Genomic DNA, 24,628 nt, shown 5'->3' with positions numbered 1-24,628 from the left:
GAAATACTCCTGGCTGGACTAGCAATACATGACCAACAGGGAACACAGAAATACAGCTTTTCCCATGTCCTGTTACATTGCCTCCACCAGTCCCAGGAAGACAACAGAAAACCAGTCCTATACAGTTGGATCCATCAGGGTTGCTGAAGGGATTCCTAATTCCTTGTTCACTGACTGCCCCAAGTCTCAGCCCAATCCTTAAAATGCATAGGGCAGAGGAAAGAAATCACACATTAATTCTAAGAATAAGGTGTACGTCAAAAGTTTCTGCTCCCTTACGTGCACCAAGGAGACATATTTCGCAGCATGGCCGTAAATCTCAAACTTTAAGTACACCAGTGGCTTACTGCATTGTCTTTCCAACAAGGCAATACGAACCCTCTCATCTTGTACGCTTGCAGCCCACAAAGCCAACCATATCCTGGGCTGCATCAAAAGAAGCGTGACCAGCAGATTGTGACCAACAGGTCAAGGGTGGTGATTCTGCCCCTCTACCTCGCTCTCATGAGACCCCACCTGGAGTACTGTGCCCAGCTCTGGGATCCCCAGTACAAGAAGGACATGGAGCCATTGGAGTGAGTCCAGAGGAGAGCCACGAAGATGATCAGACTGGAGCAGCTCTCCTGTGAAGACAGGATGAGAGAGTTGGGGTTGATCATCCTGGAGAAGAGAACACTCCAGGGAGACCTTATAGCAGCCTTCCAGTACCTAAAGGGGGCCTATAGGAAAGCTGGAGAGGGACTGTTTACAAGGGCCAGTAGTGATAGGTCTTAAACTGAAGGAGAGTAGATTTAGATTAGATATTAGGAAGAAATTCTTCATTATGAGGGTGGTGAGGCACTGGAACAGGTTGCCCAGAGAAGTTGTGGATACCCCATCCCTGGAAGTGTTCAAGGCCAGGTTGGATGGGGCTTTGGGCAACGTGGTCTAGTGGAGGGTGTCCCTGCCCATGGCAGGGGGGTTGGAACTAGATGATCTTTAAGGTCCCTTCCACCCCAAACCGTTCTATAATTCTATGATCTCACTAGTGGGGAAGAAAAATCTCCCAACCTAACTCTACTGATCTCAGTTCATTAACTTTGCACGGGAACCTAGTTCAGCACCCTCCAAAGCCAATAGAAGGTGGATGAGCAGAGTCCTTCCAAGTCAGCAACAGGCACCTTATTGGTGAGCTCAGAGAGAGGCCTGGGGGAGGAAGGTGTTCAGAAGGGTGAAGGAAATGGATGATCTCATTCTACACCTTGTTTGGTCACATCCCAAAGCTGTCAGGCATTTTGGCATACAGCTGGCAGAGGCAGGTTCGACATGAGGAAACATGGATGGCAATAGTGCCAGCAGTCCTGGCTAGGGCATGGATGGCCACGGGCAGTCACACTTCCCATTCTTCTGAGCGTGGACATACTTAGCAATGCTTCTACAGAAAACCTGGGAGGACTGTACCCATGAGCTGTCTCAGTTGAGGGACTGGTCCTCAGAAGGTCCAGCGCTACGTGTTGCCTGCTACCGCACAGTGAGAGCCCTGACAGGGAACTGGTACAGCTAGCCAGGCTCTGCATCAGCCCTGCAGAACATCACAAGTTTTTCCCTACCTACTAGAAGAATTTATTTTCTTCTTTTTTGCAGATTTTCAACTCCTCAATCCCCAACTCCTCCCACTGGCCTCTCTAAACAACCCTCTCCCTTTCAGATGCTGATGCTTTTCAGCTGATTAGACTATGGGCCAGCCCATGAGCTGGGTGTAACTCAGTATAGCTTGTCAATGCTAATTTACACCTGCTGAGAATTTCCCTCCCTTCACCATTTAGCAGAATTATATGACATGTCTTTTATCTCTCCTCACAGTTTAGCCTGCCGTTCCCCCTTCCTGGCCCCCAAGCCTCCTGCTTTGCTCTGAACTCCCTGTAGGTTTGCAGGATAAGTTGCTTATTTGCAATGTAAAGTGTCTCTCAGTGCCACAGCCCCGTGCAAACAAACCCGAGAGACACATTTATCCTTACTTGTGCAGCAAATCCAGCCCCATCTTTTCCTGGCAGCAGTTCCCTACAACACACACTGCATATGACTTGCTAAGAGAACAAATATGTCCTTTATTTCCACTACGCGATGCAGGACCTCTCTGGGGAGGTTTAGGGAGGGAGAACGAGAGGACTGATCCCACAGACACCCTGAGCTCTCGCCTTTCTCCTTGAAGCTGATGGCGATGGCTCGCCACCCAGCTCAGCTCTCTGTAGACTCTGTCAATAGGCAGGATACTATTAATGACTTCTTGTTGCTATGGTGATATTGATGGATAGTCCCTGGGGTTGGTGGGAATTCAGGGAAAGCTAGCAAAAAAAAAAAAAAGAAAAAAAGTGGGTCAAAAAAATCCCCCAGGAAAATGTGAGTTTGCCTAGAAATGGGCAGTTGTGTGACAGCCTAGACGAATTCAGTGGCCCTTCACACTTCCTAACTCATCCTCCCTCTCACAAGAACGACATGGTGTTCTTCAGAGCCAGTGCAAACACTCCTGCACGCAGCAGGGCTCTGGCGCATAGGCGCACCGCTGCAAGCAGATTTCATTACCAGGCGTTATTTTTGCAGCTTCACCCTGGCACTTCATTTCACATACAGAGTAAAAATCTTGGCTCCTGTGAAATCACTTGGAGCTGTGCCACTGGGCACAGAGACAGGATTTTCCCCAGCTCTCAGAATGCCTTATCACAAGTGACAATTTCATTCAGCTGCCACGATAGCCACTGGGAACCCCCTGCCTCTCCGGAGCTGCTTCAAGCATGGAAAAGCTGCTGTTGCAGAGGGCTTTTTGCTCTATTTTCCTGAGGCTCAGCGCTATGCACTCTCCGAAGGTGGTGTCATGGGCTCTCTCACAGCTTCCTACTCTGCAATATGCAGTTTAGTGTAATCTTTTACCCTTCATCCTGGCAAGGACAGGCTGCACTCCAGTCACAACTGGCCCTCTCACCTTGCACAACTGTTCTAGGGATTTGGGGCACAGGAACCACCTTTATAAAATACCAGTTCTCACTTTGGCCTTTTTTTCTCTGGGAGAAGCATTCCTAATTCAGGCTGGTGACATATTAATGAAGAAATGATAAAGTCCCAGTAGAACTCCCTCTTCCTCTGCACAGGCTATTTATCTAAGCCCACCAAGAGGTGTACAAACTGCAAGATTCCTTGTTTTGGGGGGGATTTTAGTACGATAAGTTAATTTCAGAGTATGCTTTATGTCCTAGCAAAAAATCTTTTCTGCTGTGTTTTATGTCTAGGAGTTGCCCTACACACATACAAACTTGCTAGAGAACTTTTTACTCCAAACAGTGGTACCACTCCAGGCATGTACCACTCCATCACCTGATGGGCACTCTTACTCCAGAAAGTTGTTATTGGTTTGGATCTGTTGTTACGGAATAAGCATATCCACAGGGGAGCAGTATTTATAGCAGTATTATTATGCAGACAGTTTTGCCAGTAAATGCCCTGGTGTAGATCAGGTCCAATTGACGTGTCAGCTTTTCCACCTACTTGTGTGCAGATCCTTTGCCCCTATGTGAACTCAGGAACTGGAGACAAAATTACCCTGTCCCTCTCTTTTGCATTTTTTGATAAATGTAGTTTTAATGGACTGTGGAATCTAAAAGCACTTTACATCAGGAACAGATCCCAAGAGCAAAATTCAGTTAGTTTCTCCTACATTACATGTAGCTGTTCATCAAATTTATTGGGCAAGGTTCCTAAGCACATGGAAGCCGGACCAGCACTGACAGAGGCTCTCTCTTGCATAGCAATCCTTTGATCAGACTGTCAGCATCATTTATTTGCTTGTGTTTCATATTCTTGAATGCTTCAGTAAGTTATTTCTCCCAGTTGACTATTGGTGGCAAAGGCTGCTCTTTGAAGTCGGATTTGCACCTCTTCCCTTCCCCTCCATTTCAATTAGCTATGGAAATTATTTGGGTTTTTCTTTTTTCTCCTAGCTCCTTTTGCGTGCCTGTTTGTATTAGAAGCTTTAGGAAAACCGATGGCTGGAGAAGACTCCAGTTGGTGTCTTCCCTATAGGAAATGCTGTGGCTTGCAATTAGCACACCAAATTGCTCTGCTTGACCTGCTGCTGGCCAGGGTGGAGAGCACAGAACCGGCTGCAGCGTCCTGCCTTTCCCCCAGCTAGCAGCTAGGGGATGTGGGGGGCTGTGAGTGCTACGGGTGGAAGAAAGGAGGTATCACCACAAACAGGTGGGGCCAGACAGGGGCGGAAACTGGTTTATTGCACTGGGAGACAGAGAAGGCTCTAGAAACATAATAGCTTCTTGAAACAGGATCTCTGCCCGTGGGGAACTGTTGTGCTACTGCATATGCAGCTATTATTTTTCTGCTAACGACTCCATGACTGCAGAGACATTGCAGATGGTGAACTGCCCAGAGCAGTTCGGGGCTGAGCAGAAGTGGCCAGTTTGGACTGGGCTGGAACTCTGGGTTCCTCCACTTGGAGATACCAGGGTAAATGCCTTTTGGCACAAATCCCAACACACTGAGAAGAGCACATACTCCAGAGGGCAACTTTCCAAGTGTGGTCTGCCCTAAACAGCTGGTCACCAAAGGTTTCTCAGAGTAGATCCCTTGTATCAAGATATTTGACTTAAAACAATATCAGATGTATTCAAGGTAGGAGAATCTCTTTGGGCTGTCTTTGACCCCAGCTGGGCATTAACTCTCAGGTGGCCCCAGAGGAATGGGATTTGGAGACATCGGACTGGATGCAATACAGATCCATGGGATTTCTCACCACAAGCAAACCTGGCCTCACCTGCCCCTACATCATGTCATGCATAGTTTGCTGGCTGTGTTTTTAAAGTTGCCATTAATAAACAAATTCTAAGACTCATTAATACCAATGCATATGCTCTTGGAATGCTCCTAACCACATTTATGTATTTTAACTCATCAATATTGCCAAGAGACTCTTTCTTTTTGATGTTCCACCAGTTCCTAGTCTATAGTGAAAGGTGATGGAGGAGGAGGCAGGATATGCCCCTTTGTTTAGAGCCAGCTGTAAGAAAATGGTTTTGCTTAATCAAATGCACTGGATACTTTGTGCAAGTAAGCTGCATCTACTTGCAGTGCAGGTTAGCCATTGCACACGTAAGATTGTGAAGAAAAGTAAAAACAAATGCAGCGGTTCTGCAGCTCTTTTTAAGTGAGTGAGGGAGAAGAGGACAGTAAACCAGATCCCTTCTCCCTGTGCTGTGGATCTCAGATATATTTCCCTTGCAATCAGAGTTAAGTATCATTACTTTCATGTCATTTTGCAAAACATTCCAAGTGTCTCATGAAGGTTGCTATGTTCTTGTTAACCCTTTTTTTTTTTTTTTTGGTAACTGGGAGAAAATAAGACACAGATCATAGTAGCTGATGAGAGGCCTTGCATGCACGTTTATGTTACCAAGACAGTGCTAAGAACTGAACTAACAGCATCACGGATGAGCTGCAGGCAAACAACCAGGTTGGTTCTAATAACATGGCTCATGCACAGCACTGAGTCTGCAGCCTTTGTGGTTGTCTCAAAGTACCCACACCTACCCAAAGCTGAACACTCTACAGCAAGGAGAGACAAAACCACTCTATAGATACAATTTGGTAATATCAGGCAAAAGAGGAAATATTGTCTATGCAAACACCCAATCACTCATGGGAAACAGATATGAATCTTTCAAAAACACCTTTTTTAAGGAGTACTCTAAGAAGATACGGTGGGGATGCTGCAGCCAATGTGATGGCAAGAGTCTCATGCAACACAGCATCTCAGAAAAGGATTTAACCTCAACTTCATAAATACTGTCCATCAACAATTCCTGCATGTAGCTAGAACAGAAAGTTTAATTACCACTTAAGAAATGGAAGACAAAATGAGCTACATGACCTTTCCCACCCCAGATCCTGTAGGTCAGCATTATTTAAGACAACTGGGAGCCTGAAAAGCTAAACATTAGTGTTGGCAGATGAACAGACGGATGGATCGCTGCCAGCATAATCCATCTTCCCACTTGCCTCCGCAGGACCGGGTGACATTCAAAACTAACTACTTCCCTATGCAAAGAGAAATGCACGCAATGCAATGAGCAGGCTTTAAAATGGACTCATCAGCTGGCAGGACCAGTGGCAAAATGCTTTATGGCTGCTATTTAATGTTGCAGGCGAGGCTGTAAACATCAGGCTGTGATAGAAGTTGGGAATGTAGTGACCACAGTGGATTTGCTGTAAGCCAACCCCCGAGCAAGTTGTAAAAATCTCTCAGGATGCTGTCATTTTTCCTTTATGTATAAATGCTCTAAATCTAATTAACCTTTTAATCAGAGCAGATAAAATTATGGTATTATCATCAAAGGGGATGCTCTATCTACAGTTTCATGAAAAATTTCCATCTCTGCTCAACTTGGATTTATTTTTTTTTCCTGTTTGGGGCTCTATGAGTAAATTCCCCAAACACTGAAAAACAGAAAAGAGTAAAGTCCATTTTGTAGGAGATTTCTTAACACAGCCACAGATGTCTACACAGTTACTGTGTAGACATCAGCTCTCCTGATGCCAGACGGGACTCCATCCAGAGCTTTCAGATCCAGCTCAATTACCTGTTGCCTGAGCACAGAGAACACTCCTGCTCCCTTACCAGGGCAGGCACAACAGGAGCTGTGACGCACTGCACCAGAATGAATCACGTTACCCTCCCCGACAGAGAGGGCACAGAAGCCCACAAACTCCCATGTATCCCAAGACTTTCTGATGCTCAGCAGGGATTCAAAAGTAAAATCATTTCCTTCATCTAGTAGCTATAGCAGACTGTTCTGTCAGCTAGTAGACTACAATATGACTTTTCTAAATTGACACAAATAACTCTAACATGTACCTTTGTGCCTGTAGTACCCCAAAGATATCTCTGTCTCTGGTTTATAATATCACCTAGACCAGACTGTATGTTGTACCGTTTTTTTTACAACGGCTGCAGTCTTCAAGATTTTCTACACCTGCTGGCAAACATCAGTACTGTTAACAAAATCAGCCAGCACAGCCAAGTGCAGAAATAACCCCAATCAAGATCTGAACGTGAGACTCCAGGTGAATGAAGCTTCCTGACTAACCCACTACGGCATTTGGCTTCACTGAACTTGCCTGTGTAATCTGAACCAAAAAAGCACTCATTTCCACTTACTATTGCCCATATGTCACCTCTAAATATACTTACATATTAGCATTTATGCAACGTTCAGTACAAAATCCATATGGCTTCTTTCAGCAAGCAAGCAACAGCAAGAAGGGTAAGTTGCAAAGAGAGTCTGGAGATGGAGCTTGTAAAGATTTCTTTCTAAGCACCATAAAACACTCATTGCAGATGGACAATGATGGAAGAGTTGTTATGACCTGCTCCAGATGGGGCATGTTTTCTATTTTGTATGAAGCTAAAATTGATTTCTTTTGTATGAAGTGTCTACTAGCGATCCCTGTGGAACAGAAGTCAGGTAGCAGAGCAGATGAGGCCTAGGCTGAGGAGTGTCAGAGCCCCTAGTAAAACACCCTGTAATTACCTTGACCAGCCTCATCTGGGACCTCCACCCTTGCTCCTGCCACCCATTGGCCTGGGAGCTGCATTTACGTCCTTGTCCTGGTCCTTGTCTGAGTCAGGCTGTGTGCTGGCCTAGCCAACTGGACTTCTTGGGTGACATCAGATCTGCATTGGGACTATGGCTTTCTCTGGGGCTTGTTGGACTGTTGGCTGAACCAAGATATTGTCATGGAGCCCACTCTGCTCTTCCCATTTGGGTACAGTAGGACTTGTCCAAGGTTTCTGTCTCAACCTGCCCTGCTGCATGGCTTCCACCTTACCTTCCTTTCCAGAGACATCCACCCTTACTTGGTCCTTGACAAGGAGTTTTCTGAGCCCTTGAGTTTGGTATTACTTCCCCAAGTTAATCAGAAGAAAGAAATGTTCACATGGAACAAGAAAGTAGAAAATCAAGAGTTTTCAAATGTCCCATGCAGCAACCACTGCTAGGAGACCTTCCAGGATGGAGAAAAGCAACTCAAGCCTAACAGAAATGGCCTTCTACTTCTGAATGGCAAACCACCCAAATGAGAGCCTTTGAATGCTAACAATTTGCTTTAACAGATAAAGCGTAAAAATGTGTTGCTGTCACTGCCTAAATCACAGAAAAAATTGTGCAGCCAATTAACTACTTTTGGATAACATTTACCTTAACGATCAAGACTACAAGACCATTAAGCTTTCACATCCACTGAAAGAGAAAAAAGTCTACATGTAAGAGACTGCAGTCAGAATGGTAAATCAGGGGTCTCATGCTGCTATTACTCCCAATCTTATAGATGATGGGTTCTTAACTCCAAAAATTGTTGTATCCCTTGTGGGTGCATGCTGTGTTAGACTTGACAGATAGAAAGGAATTGATCACAGAATTAAAAACATAACTGGTTGCTTAGTTACCAATGATCACTACACAGTTGTATTTGCTGTGTGCAAACAGAGCTCAGTGCAAACCAATTATCCATCATTACGACTCAAAAATGTCAATTTCAGAGAGCTGAAAACAACCGTGACCCAGGTAATAAAGGAAATTTGACTAGAAAAATACAAATGATAAATGGGACCCCTTTTGGGGGGGGGGCACTAAATGTTCAAATAGCCACAATCCTGTGGCTGAGGAAAGTAAATATATTGTTTGGGAAAAAACAGGATTCTTGTTTATTGGGAAAGTGAAAGCAAGCGTGTTATGTGTATAAACACTGGGAAAATAAAAGTAGTAAATAAAAATGACAAGCTAAGAATTGCACAAAACTGATAAGGGAAAAATGACACAGGGAGAGTTAAAGAACTTCAGGATTAACGGTGGCATGAAGGAGCTCAAACACACTGGGTCCTAAAAAGAGCATAGTGTCATTCCAAAAATGAAGTGGACCTACAGTGAGTGGCAGTGCCATGAATGTAGAGTAAGTAGAAAGCCACCTCTGTCAGCTGCTCAGCAAGAACTGTCTTGGGAGCTCTGCATTAATCTGAGATGATTCATATAATTTTTTTGTTTGTTTGTTTGTTTGAACACCAAAACATGAGATGAGTGGCCTTAGATCTAGGTCACTTTGGAAAATATGTAAGAGCAGCCCATTCCCATTGGTTGGGAACAGAAACTAAACTAAAGCAGACTACAGAAGGGTGCATGATTTCATAATGAAGATATTTAAGCACTAGAACAATTTTCTGGGGGCTGTGATGATTAGTGGGAATGGTTTGGGCACAGGAAACAGCCCTATGTCTGTGTGAGGCAGACTAGAAGAGCCAGCAGGTGCGATGGTTGCAGGGATCTACAAATGTCCCTCCCACTTCTTGAAACACAGATATATAGATACTGCTGTTTAATATACTATGAGGAGCCACACTCTTATTTCTCACAATTAGGTGCTATTCTTTCAGGTTCCATCCCCAAAGATCAAATCATTAAATCTCCCATAACTGTGACCTTCCTTTAGCAAGGTCTGTCTTTCATCTATCAATCAAACTGAGCCTTGGTGCCAGATCTGTGGATAAGCTGCTGTACCAGCAGCACATTCATGACTATGCACCACATAGATGCTGGCAGGTTAGATACTCATGGGCTAAGCTGCACACTGAATTTATCACCATGGCTGTAAACAATTCATGCTCAGCATTGCTGGTGTCCAGCCTCTCTTCTCCTCAGCAGTTCATCTTCCCTCTCCTAAAACACATAACAAAAGCAGCTACAGAGATTTCTGCCTTCCTTGCATGTGCTGTAAAGCGCAGCTATGCTATATCTGATCACGCCCTCACGACAATTTAAGCTCTCTGAAAATAGGAATAGTCAGGGCTGAATGCAGCCACAGTAGAAATGGGTTTGGGCTGAATGCTCTGTTTCTCTCCAGTAAAAACTGCATGTCCTGTGTACAGGAAGGATAAGGGCCATAAGTGCTAAACCCTCTGTAAGACCTGGGCTGGGGGAATCCCCTGCCCTGCGTAACCTGCAGTTTACAGAGGAGGAGAGAAAGGAGGAAATAGGTCAATCCAACTTCTTTATGCAACGCAGCACAATATGGTAAAAATAAATTCTATAGGGGACATACAACATCTGTTTGCCTTTGACTCCATTATGAGATTGGTTCTTTTTTGGCCAGGAGAGCAGAAGCAAAGAACAGACTGAGCAATTTTGAGGCTGATACTGAACGTACAGAGACTAGCATGTTCCTGCCTGCTCAAGAGATGTACAGAAAGTGCTAATAGTGCTTCGGTGTCAGAAAGTATTTTCTGTTGTTGAGTATGAGCAGAAGCTGAGGGAAAGATAGGTTACAACAGTCACCAGATCAACTTTGCGTTTGCTCTCGCAGCTCTTGCGCTGTGAAGAGGTTTATCAGCAGCCTACACAGGATGTATGCAGTGTACCAAGAGATGCTGCTTGCATATGTATTAACAGTTGTGCATGGCAACACATGCGTGTGTTACATAGAAGATTGATCCACGTAGATGCTTACTAAATGGGATTGGTTCATAAACACCACAATCTGCCTGCTCTGGAGAAATATTAGAGACCTTGGAACAATTTCATGAGAGTGAATCTGTGTGAAGATGGGAAGTGCCTCTCAGCTTCTGCGGCACCCAGGCCATCTGTCTGAAGGGTTACACTCTGCCATGGAGGTCAGCATGTAGCAGCTGAGTCCGTTTCTGTACATGCAAAGCCATCTTCCTTGTGTAAAGACAGAGCTTTGTGACCTCCTGAGAGGTCTTCTGCCCACTGTAGATCTACCCCAAATTAGCACTGTCTGCTACTAATCTCTTGTTAACTATCAAGGCCCTCAGGTATGTAAACCTGGACCAAATGAAAAAGGCCCCAGGAAATAGTGGGCTTACCTCATCACATCCCAGCTGGCAGCACTGCCAAGAACATGGTGGAAAACTTGATTTATTAAAATTAATGAAGGAACTGGCTAGTCTTGAATAATTCATTACATATCAGCTGCTGCTGAGGTAATAGAAGCTCAGCAAGATCCTCTTTAGCACTGCACAGTGCCTAAAATCTTTGAATAAAATGAAGTCAAAGATTGGCTAGTTAAAGATTGAAGGGCTTTCTCCATGCGAAGTGGGAGGCCCTGATTCCTGTCGCTGAGGTCATCCAGCTGCCATCTGTGAAAATTGCCAAGGTCTCTCAAATGGAAGCCAGCCGGCTAACATCACTGATTTTTGCCAGGGCACGAAGCATTCTGCCTCAGCCATCGACTTCTGCAGGATATAATGGCTCCATTTTTCATGATTCTTGCTGAAATCAAGTTTAGATTTTGATATTTACCATAAGCTAGGGATGTCTGAGGGTGTTGGCTTGCTTATCCATCATTATGAAAATAAATCAGCCTGACATGCAAAGAAGTAGGCACCATCTGAGTATGCAGATCTTAAGGTGCAATCTCTGCTGCTGCTCAGGGCTTTTGTCAGCACCAGCAGAATCAAATTACCCACAGCCTGGGCAGTGTCAGGGCAGGATTTTGGAAGCATGTCAGAAGCCCTGGAACAGAATCCCGCTAACTTAATCTGGTGCCACTTGATGAAACAAGGGCTCTTTTTCAACTCTGCTGAAGTCAATGGTAAAACCTATGATAAATGTGTAAAAGCAGCAGCAAAATCAGGCACTGTAATTAGATGGCTGATATTCCTCTTCCTGCATGCTCTCCTTCTGCAGATGTCAGAGGAATTGTAGTTAATAAAGAAGAAAACCAGATAAATGCCACAAACACCCTCCTGCCTCCCAGCTCTCGTACAGGGTCTCCTAATGCAATCATGAAACTCTCCACTAGCCACAGCTAAAGACCCTACCTGAAGTCCATCACTTTCTCTCTTTCTAACTGGTGATGATAGAAACTGGCCCCACAAGCCAGCAACATGTCCTGTGATGGTACCTGTTCTCAGCTCCAGCTCTGGTTTGGCACCTAGGAATTTGTGATGCACTGATGGTACAGCAGCTCTGGATCGTATTAAGACAGTTGGACAAGACAGCCTTTGACTCAAGATCCTGATGAATAGGGAAAGATCCTGATGCCTTGTTGATTCCCTCAAGCCAGATTTTATTTCCAGATGCCATTCCTGTTTCAGCCAGAGCAGATGATTTTGGCCAGGCCTCAGTGTCTGAAGTATTTTGGTAGAAGTACTCTGATGTAGCCAGTTGGCACTGTGAGACATTTGACCTAGCCCCAGGAGACTGACGGTTTCCTCTCCTCTCCAAAAATACTGCTTCATCAATCACTTGTGAGAGCATTTTAAAAATTAAAGCCAACTCCCTTTCTCCTCTTGCTGTCTGTTAATAGCCTCTCTGCGGGAGGTCACAGGACATTGATTTACACTCCTGAGCTTTTTGTGGACATAGGTTAAGATCATTTGGAGAAACCATAAACTGACGTTGTGACTTCCCACCTTGAAATGCATGAATGAAGCAAATATTGTAACTCTCTCAGCTGCAGAGTGCAAGATGCTGTGAACAGGTTGTAACCTGGTAACGTGTGAGACTGACGTCTGGTCCCTGGTCTTCTGGGGTCCTCCCAGACAAGATACTCCAATCCCTGTGTTTCAGTTCTGATATCTATACAAGGAGATAATAAAACTTCCAGCACCTGTGAGAACTTGACCCTTCCTCACCTTTGAGGATTTGAGCACCAAGAGAACTCGGGTAAGGTTTCCTAAAACTGAAGTCTAACTATTTGGAACTAACTGAACTCTGGGACCTGCATTCAAGTGTCACAGCTCCAAGCCACTGTCTGGGCACAAGCTGGCATGGCTCTAGCTACCTCAAGGGACACGGGTGCCTTCCCCTCTAAAGCTGTAAGGAAATGCAGGTATGTGGGCAAAGACAGGACAGCAGTATCAAAGGACCAGTCCATGAAGCATACATTCCTCTCTTTACACACCACCAGGGGAACTGTGTGTATGTGGTTGTGACTTTGCAGCTGCTTTTGGCCTTTTATCATTGTTTTCTTCTCCTTTTCCCTTTTTCTCTCTTTCTCTTTTTTTTTTTTTAAACAGTCATGTGTTATCTTCTGGAAAGGGCACCTGACTAGTGATGATGTACAATCGCTCTGGGGGCTGGTTTAGGAAGCACAGTGCCACTCTGACTTGCCAGACAACAGCAGTTGCTATGTGGCTTCCTTTGCTTTGTTCCTTCAGGAGACCAGTTGGTATTTACATTTTCTCTAAACAAGGCATCATCCCTGAGATATGCTCATGTGAGAGCGTTTCAGGGAATTCCAGCTGGGAGGTGAGAGTAAAGGATTTCATCATTAAAAAAAAAACCAAACCAAAAACCCACAAACAAACAAAAACACCACACCACAAAAAAACCCCACAAAACCCCAAAGAGATCCTGGAGGAGATGCTGTTTCCTTCCAAGTGATTCTGTGAGGTAGGGGCTGTAAGAGAAGTAGGGAAGCAAGAGTTTTACCAGTTCCAGTACAATCCCATTCTTTTCAGGAAGATATTAAAAGTCCATTTCAATGCAAAGTATTTTGGGGAAGAGTGGAGGCTGGAGCCTGTTCAGACATTCACCTGGTTTCTACTTTCCCAGCCTAAACAGTGAAAAAAAGTTAAAGAAGGGCACAAAGCAGCCTAGTTCTTATTCCAGGCAGAAAGGAGGGCAAACTTGGTATAAATCAAGCAAGTAGCTATGGACAGGTCACACACAGCAAGGTTTGGAAACAAAACTTCTGCGTGGAGGTAAAGGGGGCAGAGGCAAACCCACTCAGATAAATCCGAAGTTTCCTTGCAGCTACGGCAGCCATGTTAACATGCACTAGATGAAGAACAGGCTCAACTGTTTTGATGATAATTGCCTGGCTGCTTTAACTGGATATAGGCTTCTAAGTCCTAAAATCAGCTGTGTGACAAGACAAACTGATATTTACCTTTTATCTCCTTTATCTTGGCTTGCCCAGTGCAGCATGGTCAGTACACATGTTCCCAAGTATTAGAATTTTCCACAGCACTGATGGATTTTTTTGCAAGAGGAACAAGTAACATTTTACATCTGAAGTTACTGATTGTACTCTTCGTTGAGGCAAAGCTACTCTGGCCTGAGTTCAGTTTCTGCTCCAGAGAATGCCTCCAAGGCACCCATAACCATCAGCAGCAACCAGATAATCACTGAGCTGCAGGGCTACTCATCAGCAGTGCAATGACTACACTTGGATACCCGATGGCCTCTGACGATGTGACACTTGCATTGCTCATGCAGTGCAGTTGGTGTCCCTTTGGACTTGCTGAGGGATGCACTGGTCTTGTGTTGTAATGACACACAGAGCCAGAGGATCGGTTACCACAAAGCGGTGTTTTGAGCTGGGAGATTATGAGCATGGCTGAGGACGAGGTAGCTTTCTAAGATGGGTCCCGGCATACCAGGCTTCCTGGTGCGGTCCATGCCCAAGGGGCTGGCATGGGGAGGGACACAGGGCTGCTGAGTCTGACTCCTGCCTTTCTCCTTTGGCTGTCCAAGAGGATGTAGGAACACCATAGGGGACAGAAAACACCCCCACTGCTTCTGAGCACTGCAGTGCCCCATGAGCTAATTTGATTAGGTGGAGTACCAGGTTTGCAGCCAGGTCCAGCAAGGCACTAGCAGCCAGGAGCAGCAGAGCCAGCATGTGGTTCCAGGCTAGGGCTGGCCATGCACTTGCACTGATACACTGACACACCAAGCCTGGCTCCCCTGGGGTGTCTCTGAGCCTGTGGAGCAAATTCCTGCTGGTGTGGCTGCAGGTTATCTTGCAGTCACCCCTGTTACAACCAGCAAGACATTGTCTCTGTCTCCTTATCTCCACCTCTGGTTGGGCTTTATATTGAGAGAACTCAGGGTCTGTCCCTACCGCCATTACAGCTTCAATGATATAAAAGCAGAGGAAGACAGACATGAATTACTAAGGCGAAGAATCTCCTTGCTGCTTCATGACCCCATGGTGTACCACATGCCCATCAGCCAAGCCCGGCACACGGGGACAGGGGCAAGAGGCTGGCCGTTGCCTTGCAAAGGGACTTCCTAGACAGGTGTGTGCTTGGAGGAGTGCTGCTGGAGGACACCTCTGACTACAGCTCTTCTCCCTCCTTGCAAGATGATTCCCCTCAGTGAGGACCAACCCTGTGTGCTGGGCCTAGAAGCAGGTTCATGTCCATCAAATGGCCACAAACCTGTCCTCACACTCAGTACACCAAACAGAATGGAAGCTGGGAGACCTGGACTATTGCATATAAAGAGGCACTACTGTAGGCCCGAGTTTATCCTCAGTTACATGGATGTAAATAACCTGATCAGATGCAAGCAAAGGTACCTGATTTTGGCTACTGCCGGAGTGAGAACACTGCATGCAGTACACAGCTACCAAGGGAAGCTACAGTGAAATCAGCCACCTCTTCAAGCCATTTACCACATCATGAGGCAAGATGAATCAATAATATGTATCGAGCTGGGAAAGTTAATCTGCATCCAGAGCATCATAACAAATTAAAAGGAAATAAAATCACTACAATTCCACTGGCTCTCATTACTATCACAGTGGAGAGTAATTAAATCCATGGGCCAAATTCAACGCTGGAAGAGCTCCCCTGAAGCCGGAGGCACTGACAAGGGCATTGCTTTTTCCAGACACTGTGTGTTTCAAACAGCAGCAGGAATGGCAAAATGGGCAGAGAGGATAGGGCAGGGTACAAAGGGAACCTGTTTAGGAGCCAGGCATTCTGCTTCTTGCTCTTCCTCACCTGGAGTCATGCTGCCCACCTGCTGCTTTGGTGCTTGATGAGGCTAAATCTCAAAAGCTCCAGGCATTTGTATGTGGGACTCCTACCCCTATTACAAGGCCTTCCCAAGCCAATACACAACTGCCATTTATCAGTCCTGGCTAACATCTTTGTCCTGACTCTTCCCTGCTCCACTGCCTTACCCTGCTTCCTCTGAGCTCCTCTCTCCTCCCCGCTCCTCAGCACAGCCACCGCTGCTACACCCTCTCTTCTGTGCTACAGAAACTCCTTTCCCTATCACAGAGCACGCTCTGCTATCCTGCTACTTGACGAGGCTCTCAACCCATCTTTCTGTGCTTTCCTATAAACTCCTTATCCTTTGGCCCTCCCACATCCCTGAAGAAGAAGAAACGGAAGGACTATTGCCTGTCCCAAAGCCATAGCCACGTGCACTCCCATTGCAGCTTTGGTCCAGCCCCGCATGAATTACGAGCTGGAGCTGTGCTATGAAGCAGGGATTCAACTTGAAGCAGCATCCACTGCCCGCACCTTGGTACCCTGCCCCTCTGTGAGGCCCCACTGCCCCACATGGCTCTGTCTCAGCTCCGTCCAGCAGCTGATTCCCATTGTGTGGAAGGAGAATGTGTGATGCACAGAAAGCACATCCCTCATCACCGCACACAGCACTCTGTCCAACTAATCAGCACCGCAGCATGAGGTGAGAGCACAGCCACTGCACAGGCACCCAGGGAGACAGCTGATGGTGACACCGGCTGCTGACAGCCAGCAAGACTGGGGGTGTGAATGCCAAAGTTTAGTTCACAGGGCTCAGGGGCTGGAAACAGCCATTAAAGGAGAGAGGCACAGGATAGAAGAAATCAGTTTGGGGAAGTCCTGTAGCCCATGACTAGCAAAAGATTACATCTCAGCATTCTTGTCCAGCCTTCAAGTTTATGAACCTCTCATCTCCTGTTACCACACCCTCTGCATGGCTTCCACCTATGGAACCTATGCTGACATCAGCAGGATTATGCAGCTGCTAAGTACCGTGTGTGGCCAACTCCAGTCTGCACACATATGTTATTGCTGAGGACTTTTCCACGTGGACACATTTACTATGCAATAATTATGATAATTACAGAGATAATCCAAAGTGGATTGTTAATGCTATTTTACAAATTGATGTAGTGTGGTCCTGCAGGTGGAACCATGGACTGAGAGTTGTATTTCCAGACATACCATGATCTTGTTCTCTGTCTGGAAAGGTGGACATCTCACTTGACCTATCTTTGCCTCAGTATGCATTTCAGAAGTTCGGTCACTTTGCTAACACATATCCACCTCTCTAACCACGTTCAGATCCACCAATGAACAGCACAAAAGTCTCATTCTTAAAAGTGTTCAGCACCTATATTCATAGCCATATTATCACAGAATGTGCTACATCATTTCACCAAAAATGAGTGCTTGCATCTTTCAAAACAATTCCGCAGGAACTGCTGAGACCCTCTGGATATCTGCCCCTTAAATAAGTAGCTATCTAGGGGCCAACCTCCCTCATTTCTCTCATTTCCATCTCAAAATAGAAGACCATCTCTCCTGGTCCAGAAAGGGGAAGTGTTTCTTCCACAGATCCTAAGAATTAAAAGTACGTCTGTATGGTGGGCTAGGAACATTATTTTTAATGATGTACTACTCAGCATATATATATCATCTGCCTTTCCTATTACAACAACTTTGAGTTGATTTGTATAACATTTAGACACTCTCAAAGGGATTACTCTTTATGGTAGTGTTAGATTGAGGCATAACTGGAGTTTAACTGAATATGACTTCACTCAAAAAGGACTGTGTTTTGACACAGTCTTTATATGAGGTGAGATACAGGTAAAAGCATGACTCCTAATGCAACAAGGAAATAAAGTTGCTGACTCTTATCACTCTGGACAGGCCAGAGGCAGTAGGGAGCTTCTTCCCATGGAGGTCAAAAACCATCCTGTACAAAAAAATTCAAGCTATGCACTAATGCATACTGCACTGTCGTAAGCATGGAGAGGATGGCTGACATGACTGGGGGCTGTGCTGGTGCCTGCAGTTGCTTCTGGACTGGGCTAGCTCTGTTTTATGGATTTACTTCGTGCTACTGCTATAATGAAGAAAAGCCTGAGGAGTGTGCCGAGAGCCAGAATAAAATTGTAGCAGAGTTATTGCTCTACTGTTTGCACGTGACCAGAAATAATGCAGTGCTGTGTACACAAGCAATGACTGAGTCCCTTGGGGATGTGGCTATATGGCAACCAGGTAGGACAGAACCTGGAATAAAGGGCAGAAGATTCTCTCTGAAAGACACGACTGGCTGTGTATTAGCAGACCTGGTTCTCAGAGCTGGGAATGGGATGTCAGCTCTTCCCATACCTGCTGGAAGGTGTCCTGAGACTCAGGTGGCAGATCAAACAAGCAAGCTATGCACCTTAATCTTAAAAAGTTGACCAGCTCATGGGGCTGCTTATCAGTAAGGAAAGCTTCCATGGCCTACTCCTTCCTCTTTCAAAAACAGATTTTCTTTTTCTTTCTTTTTCTCTCCTGTGACTTTGGCTGATGTTTGTTCTCGATGACACTGAGCTTTCAGAGAAGCTGAACTAATGACTTGTGAGGTCTCCCCACTGCAAGTATGGCTTCTGCAAGCATAAAGCACCAGTTTCCAAAACCACATCTAGCCCTTAAACTAGGAAGAGGACTACTGCATTGGGGCTCGCAGACAGGTTATCTTGTGTTGTGGAAACCTGAACCCTGATTGTCCACAGAGAACAGAGCTGTTGCAACAACTGTGGTAAAAAATGGGGCACATCAGTGCAAAACAGTTAAGTACCGCAAACCAGACTCCTGAGGGAGTGCTCTCAGATCTTCTTGTAATTGAGAGGTCTCAGTTCAGTTCAGGCCTGAGGTTTTTCCAGGTTAAACTACCACAGCATGGATTAGCCGTGAAACTGTGTTGATCCTTTATGAGAAGCTGTTACCTCCCTGGCTTTTGAAAGGCACTTTCTTGAAAGGGGTCTTTCAAGAGGGACCTCCTCTTGAAAGGGGTTGCTTCTGTCTGCTCCTAGAAGCAGGCTGGAAGGATCAGCCACACCACCATGAGTGACAGGAGTACTTCAGCACAGAGCTGACTGATATCCTCAGGCATCAATGTCCTGTTAGTCCAGAGGGCTCAGCTTCAATCCAATACCAGCCATGGCTGGTGCTAATTCTGCTCCAGTCAAACTCTGAACCACTGCTTTGCCTCTAGACATCTCTGCAGGGTGGTTTTATTGAGCAAGGTGTTTGAGATGCAGAGATCCTTAAGATGAGCAAGGACTTGATTAGAGGGAATGGCAGATGAGTTGTCCTTGAGACTAGCTATGAAACCTGCAGATAAATGTCTCACAGCAGCTCTGACTGGATGTGACACTAGGAACTAATGTGTATCACTTCTGTGCTACATCTGAATGGAACTGTCTCTCTTCAGTATCTGAGGGTCTTTAATTCCTTTCTTCCCCAGGGAAGAACCTTGCATGAAAAGTTCAGCTCTGTGTACTCTGAGTCTTGTGAATCGCTTGTGGTCAAAGCCACTGTCATCTTTCAGTCACTAACTGGCTTCCTAAACATGCCTGCAGAAACAGTCAGATTGCTCTGTTGCAAACAAAAGAGCGTTGACAGGACACTGCCAGCACTGCTCCCAGACGCCGAGGAAGCCACAAGATGGGCCGCACAGAGTCTGACTGGAGCAGCTCCAGCACTGCATCCACAGCTAGTGCGGTGTCTGGCTGCTTCTGCAAGCATGGACAAAGAACCGAGCCTGTATACTCCCACTAGCATCTGCTGAAGCTTCATATCCCAAAGGAAAAATGGATTTTTGCTTACACGTATCTAAGCATAGCAGCAGCAGAGAAGGCAAGGGCGTAGACACTCTCTCTAGCTAAAAAACACAAAGCCATGTTTTTTCTTTATAAGAAAAAAAATTACTGCTGCTCCTTGACTTCCTATCTAGGACAGGAGATGGAGAAGGATTTCAGAAGCTTTAGGTCCTTTAGTTCCTTCCTGGAAAGAAGTCTTCAGGACAGGTACTGTTTAATTCCCAATCAGGTTATTTCTGGAAGGTGATGGGACTGTCTCAAATCCAGGTTCCAAAAGGTCTGTAGAGGGCCTGGAGTTGTTCCAGGCCCTGAGTTGTTACAAGGCAAAATGAGTATCAGCAGACAGTAGAGATTTTTTTTTTCCCCTTGTGCTTCACCTTGAAGCAGCTGTTAGCAAAGCCAGAAAACTCCTCTGACCCGCAGTGTATTTAATACAGCCTTGGCAAAGGGACTGCAGTCTGTCATCTCATGAATATGGGAATTGCCTAATTCTCCAGCTATTCTTATTACCTCAGCCTGAGGGTCCCAGCTTTCCATAACTAATTCCTGAAATCACAGACTTTCCACTGTCCTTGCAGTCCTTGAGCAGCAAATCACTGCTCCTCACATAACCGATGCAGGTGTCTGCTGCGGTGACACAGGTATTCCCAGGCCCTCCCTGAGCAGGGACGGCACTGTGGACAAGGCTACTGACTGCAGCATTCATGTGCAGTTCCCAGAGCTGCTCACCCTTTGTTGCTGTAACTTACAGCAGGGTGTTTTGAACATAACAAATGCTGCATGGCACTCTGCAGTGGCTCAGGGCTGGCTGAACAGCTCTGAAGCCTGGGCAGCAAGCTGGCAGAAGTAATGCAATCCATCCCTGGCCACAGAAGAGATCCCTCACCGTGCTCTTACAAGCTGCGGAACTCCCTGCCTCCTCCCCATCCTACCTTGTCTGTAACTCCCACAAAGTCTTGGGATTTGCAGTGCCTCCCACCTGTCGCTTCATTTTCCCCTCCTCATCACGTATGTTCTCAGTCTACCTTCCCTCCCTGGGCCCATGCACCTGTTTTCTGCTCCTTCATTATTTTTCCTAATATCACTGATTCTGCCAGCCCTGTCCATCCTCCCAAGACTCAGAGCTAAAGCTGTTCCTGTGCTGGAAGGTGATAATGGCTGCCAGGAACCAGCTGTTAGGGCTGCTGTGAACTGCAAAGCAGCTGGAAGCTGAGGCTGAGCTAATTATGAAGCAGGGACTGTGAAACTTGTGGAGATTCTGGCCAGAGGTGCCTAGTTTATTCCCAGAGACAAACGGGCATATCCTTTGAATGTCAGCAAGCGACACATGAGCAGGAAAGTCACCAAGTTGTGGACAGCTTTACAGTCCTGGCTATGGAGCACTGCATGTGATGCCTTCTCATCTTGGAAACACCCACGACTGCTGCCGCCAAGCTGCTCTGGACAAGGAGAATGTGCTCACGTGCTGCAGTGGCAGCTGATGAAATCTTAATGCTGGTTTCAAAGGCTAGATTCTTGCAGAGCATAGGCAGGTAAGAGCTATTCTCAGAGGCCAAGAAGTAGCTAAAGTAGCACAGGCTACCAAGTCAGGATCATGGCAAGGTGGAAAAAACCCCTAAGTTCTTCCTGTTTCTTTTGGGATGCAGGATTTTTTTCCTTAGAGTTTACCAAAAGGGTAACTGCATCAATGTTAAATAAAAACTGGATTATGTCTTCCAGTAATTCATTCCTTCTTCATGGTTCAAAACTGGACTATACAGAAGCTGCAGAAGAAATCACCTTGGAAGTCCACGGTTTTATAATCAGAACCTCCCTTTCAATTAGTCATATTATAGGGCTGTAAATACAATAATTCTGTCAATACTATGGAACAGTCACACTGCATTTGTATTAACATAAACTAGTGCTAATGTGCCATAGAGCTAATCTGATATGACAGTAATTGGCTGATGCCCAGCCATGGAGGCCCTGGAGCTACACTTGCTCTCTCTTCCCTACAAGAACTGTCCTCTGAAACACTGGAAAGGAAACAAACTGTGATACCATATCTTGCCTGCCAGCAATGAACGATGCTTGTTGCAACTGCAGCACCAAGAGGTTTGGGGTTGGGGGTGTGTGTGTGTGTGTGTTTATTTTTGGGGGGAATGTATTTAAACTGGAACTTGATCTCCTACAAGCTTAAATATTAAGAAATCAGGATTTCTAGAACACCTTGTAAGACTAGATCAGACTCGGCAAGCACCCAATGGATATTAAACCCAGCAAAGCCATGAAAGCATTCAGTCTGCACCTTTCCCTTCCCTCTGTGACTACTGGGAGCTGTACATCATCACCTAGTCTGCAGTAGGCTTTTCTTACACAGATGAAGCTTAAGAAGCTTAAAACTTTGTAAATGCTTTGGGGCTACCGTTGTTGTCTTGTGCAGACAGCGCAGCAAGACTTAAATCTGAGACTGCAGCTGGGGTTCTCTGGTTAAAGGCCTTAAAGGAGATCAACATAAGCAATGCCTAAGGATGGGAACCAGATCTCAAACACAGCCCATCTCCTGTCTGGGCCATGAAAGCAAGTGGACAGACTTAAAAACAGGCTAGGATCAGGAGTCTTCTGGCTTACAGTCACAATAGGAACCACTTATTTTGCTTTTGGAAGTATGTCCTTCAAAGAGAGTCTTAGTGAGGAAAGACCCTCTCCCTTTTGTGAGGGAGGCTGTCAAAGAAGTCATAGCAGATACCTAGCCTTTCTGTATTTGGCTCATCAGCTCTATGCATGTTTTGCTGTCTGGCTGTACAATGCCTTGTCTAAAGCACCCTCGCCCATGATGGAGCTCTTGGGTTCTACCTCAGTACAAACCAATCAATCATCAGAGACTTGTTTTAATCAGAAACCATCCTTCTCAACAATATGTCACTAATGGCACATAATTTCTGGCACCATGCAAGAGCATACATGGCCTGTCAGTGCCCAAAACAGCTCCTGGAGCAGCCAGTGAAATTAAGAGAGAATTTTGTTAAAGGAGGTGGGGAAGAGCACCCTAAACAGAGGATTTAGGATCTGTGGCGTAGGTTCTTGATTTGACTTAAATCTTTCTAGGTCTGATCTGCTCCTCCATCTGTAAAATGGGATCAATAAAACCTCTCTGACTTGCAGCATGGCTCCCAGTCTTAATTGATGTCTGTGAAGCATTTTGAGAGCCATGAATGAAAGAAACCATTACCAAGCCCTCAGGCCTTACTATAATACCAACAAACAATGCGGAGTTGTTTATAATGCTTTTCAGTGCCACAATGACTAGGAAATGAGGGAAAGCAAAAGTGTAGATGCACCCAGCTGTTTTGCTGCAGTGTAACTAAAAATGGTAGAACAAGGTTTTATAGATTTCCCTCCGGGGAATTCTGTTGTAGCTACTATTTGCAATAATGCAGTAAAACTTCTACCTCCATGGGTTCAAACAGATGCCCTTGCTAATGGCTCAGGTAGCAAAACCTATTATAAATCTGGGAAAACGTATCCTGAGTTGAAAACGTTATGAATCACATGGAAACGAATTAAGAAATGACTCACTTGCACCCCACAGATTTAAAGGGCTAGATGCTGCTCAGCCACCCCTTACAACAATTAAAGTCAGGCTAATACCATACGAGTGCACAATATTCCACCTTGCACAGGACAAAAGCCCCTAGGCATCTAAAAGGCTCTAACCTGCCAATTTGCAAAGTTGCCTCCACGACTGCTGTTTTAGGACCCAGAGAGAAAAAGCCGGGGGGTTCATCCGAAGCCCTGCGCAGCGAGGGCAGCTGCCTGCAGCCCGGGCGAACGATTTGCCCAAAGCAGAGCGGTTCAGCCCGCTCTTCTGCACCAACGGGAGCCATGGCTAAGCGCTGCGAGTGAGAAGCTAGCAAATGCACGGGGTGGGGGGCATGCGGGTCCCCCAGCAACGAGCAGGTGTCAGCCGGGAAAGGTGTGGAAGGCTTTGGGATGCGTACCTCCCCCCCCACCCGCTTCCGCAGCGCTCCCCGGGCTCGGCGCGGAGCTAGCGGTTGTGGCCGAAGGGCTCCGCCGGGGCAGACAGAAAGACCGAACAAACAAATAAAAGGCTGCGCCCGGTTCCACTCCATGTGCCGCCCCGAAGCCAGACAGAGGCAGGGAGGCCACCGCCAGCCCCGCAGCCCTCCCCGGCGCGCAGCCATTTGCCTTTGTTGCAGCCCCGCGCCCGCAAGGTGCGGCGCCGGGCCGGAGCTGAGGCTGGAGCCCGCGCCCCGGGTCGGTCTCCCCTGAGGAGAACGGTCCCCGCAGCGCGGCGGAGAGGAGATGTCCTGCGGGAGCGACTCCCGAGAGGGACCTGCCCCCGCCCGCTCCCCCGCACCTACCTACCTGCGGAGCCCGCCGGGACGCGTCGCCTCCCGCCTTTGTTGTGCATACCCCGGCAGCGCCGAGCCACCGGCCCGCCGCCGCCGCCCGTCCGCCCCCTCTGCGCCCGCCGAGCCGGAGCCAGGCCCCGGCTTAGCCCGTCGCCACGGCAACGGCGGGCGCGCGGCAGCGCGTGCGGCACGGGTGGGGTAACGGCCGCCGCGCAACGGCCACGGGGCCCCGCCCGCCGCGCGCCGGGCGGTGATGAGGGGGGCAATGGGCGGGGGGCGGTGGAGGGACAGGGCCGGGTGCCCCCACGGGGCGTGCGGCCCTCAGCCCGCGCGCTATGGGCGCTGGACTCGGGTGAGGGCTTGGTGAGCGCTGGAGCTGCTGGAGGGGGAGCGGGGGGCGGCCCTGCCAGCCCCTCGCCCGGCGGGTCCTGCGGGCAAGGCCAGCGGCTCCCCGGCCCGCCGCGGGCAGGACGGAGGGCAGGAGGGGCCGGGCGGCGGCTCGCCTCGGCTTGGCAGCCACGCGCCCCTCTCCCCAGCCCTGCTCCCCTCCTTGCCTAGCGTGCCTGGCGGTTTCCGAGCTGGCCTTGGGTTAGCTCTCGGCTTCCTCTTAA

The 24,628-nt window shown here is 47.0% G+C and overlaps 1 protein-coding gene across 3 annotated transcripts in view; it reads right to left on the bottom strand.

Annotated features, from left to right (window-relative positions):
* LOC129207803 (myosin-M heavy chain-like) overlaps positions 1-24,358 on the bottom strand; it is a 52,190-nt gene extending 27,832 nt beyond the window's left edge. The window contains exon 1 of one of the 3 annotated variants that reach the window (XM_054829265.1): positions 24,031-24,358. The gene's annotated coding sequence lies outside the window, so the exon portion shown is untranslated. The remainder of the gene's footprint in view (positions 1-24,030) is intronic. The other 2 variants (XM_054829267.1, XM_054829269.1) reach the window with 2 other exon arrangements.
* Between the last annotated feature and the right edge of the window lie 270 nt (positions 24,359-24,628).

Source organism: Grus americana, chromosome 6, assembly GCF_028858705.1.
Source record: "Grus americana isolate bGruAme1 chromosome 6, bGruAme1.mat, whole genome shotgun sequence".
In the NCBI taxonomy this organism is placed as follows: Eukaryota; Metazoa; Chordata; class Aves; order Gruiformes; family Gruidae; genus Grus; species Grus americana.
This window is presented reverse-complemented; position numbering and strand designations above follow the sequence as displayed.